Consider the following 2,029-nt stretch of genomic DNA (forward strand, 5'->3'; position numbering starts at 1 on the left):
GAGGATAGGATGAGGACGAGAATGAGGATGAGGATAGGATGTGGATGAGGATGAGGGTGGGATGAGGATGCGGATAGGATGAGGATGTGGATGAGGATAGGATGTGGATGAGGATGAGGGTGGGATGAGGATGCGGATAGGATGAGGATGTGGATGAGGATAGGATGTGGATGAGGATGAGGGTGGGATGAGGATGCGGATAGGATGAGGATGTGGATGAGGATAGGATGTGGATGAGGATGAGGGTTGGAAAAGGATGCGGATAGGATGAGGATGTGATTAAGGAAGGGGATCAGGATGAGGATACACTGAGGATGAGGATAAGGATGAGGGTGAGGATGAGGATGATGATTATGGTGAGCTTAAGATGAGGATGAGGATAGGACAAGTATGATAATGTGGAAGTGGATGAGGATGAGGATGAGGAAGAGGATAGGATGAGGATGAGAAGGAGAATGAGGATAGGATGAAGATGAGGATAGGATGAGGACGAGAAGGAGAATGAGGATATGATGAGGATAGGATGAGGATAGGATGAGGACGAGAATGAGTATGAGGATGAGGATGAGGATGAGGATGAGGATGAGGATGAGGATGAGGATGAGGATGAGGATGAGGATGAGTTTGAGGATAGAATAAGGATGAGCATGAGGATGAGGATATTTATGAATGAGGACAAGGATGAGGATGAGGATGAGGATAAGATGAGGATGAGATAGGATGAGGACGAGAATGGGGATGAGGATGAGGATAAGGATATGATGTGGAGGAGGATGAGGATGAGGATGGGAATGTGGATAGGATGAGGATGGGGTTGAGGAAGACGATAGGATGAGGATAAGGATGAGGATTGGATGAGGATGAGGATGAGGAGGAGAATGAGGATGAGGATGAGGATGAGGATATAATAGGATAAGGATGATGATAGGCTGAGGATAAGGATGAGGATAGGATGAGGATCAGGATGAGGATCAGGATGAGGATGGGGATAGGATAAGGACGAGCATGAGGATCAGGATAGGATGAGGATGAGGATAGGATAAGGACGAGCATGAGGATGAGGATAGGATATGGATGAGGACAAGGATGAGGATGAGGACAGGATAGGATGAGGATAAGGATGAGAATGAGGATAGGATGAGGATGTGGATGAGGATGAGGATGAGGATAAGGATGAGGATGAGGACGTGGAAGAGGATGAGGATAGGATGAGGACGAGAATGAGGATGAGGATAGGATGTGGATGTGGATGAGGATGAGGGTGGGATCCGGATGCGGATAGGATGACGATGTGGATGAGGATAGGATGTGGATGAGGACGAGGATGACGGTGGGATGAGGATGCAGATAGGATGAGGATGTGATTGAGGAAGTGGATGAGGAAGAGGATACGCTGAGGATAAGGATACGCTGAGGATGAGTATGAGGATAAGGATGACGATGAGGATGAGGATGAGGATGATGATTATGGTGAGCTTAAGATGATGATGAGCATAGGATGTGTACGAGGATGAGGATGAGGACGATAAGGAGAATGAGGATAGGATGAGGATGAGGATGAGGATGAGGAAGAGGATAGGATGAGGATGAGAAGGAGAATGAGGATAGGATGAGGATGAGGATGAGGATGAGGATGAGGATGAGGATGAGGATGAGGATGAGGATGAGGATGAGGATGAGGATGAGGATAGGATGAGGATGAGAATGAGGATGAGGATGATGATAGGATGAGGATGAAGATGAGGATGAGGATGTGGTTGAGGATAGGATAAGGATGAGCCTGAGGACGAGGATATTTGTGGATGAGGGATAGGATGAGGATGAGGATGAGGATAGGATGAGGATAGGATGAATATGAGGATAAGGATGAGGATGAGGATGAGGATGATGATTATGGTGAGCTTAAGATGAGGATGAGCATAGGATGAGTATGAGGATGAGGATGAGATTGAGGATAGGATAAGGATGAGCCTGAGGACGAGGATATTTGTGGATGAGGACGAGGATGAGGATGAGGATGAGGATAGGA

This window comes from Lupinus angustifolius, chromosome LG09 (assembly GCF_001865875.1).
Source record: "Lupinus angustifolius cultivar Tanjil chromosome LG09, LupAngTanjil_v1.0, whole genome shotgun sequence".
In the NCBI taxonomy this organism is placed as follows: Eukaryota; Viridiplantae; Streptophyta; class Magnoliopsida; order Fabales; family Fabaceae; genus Lupinus; species Lupinus angustifolius.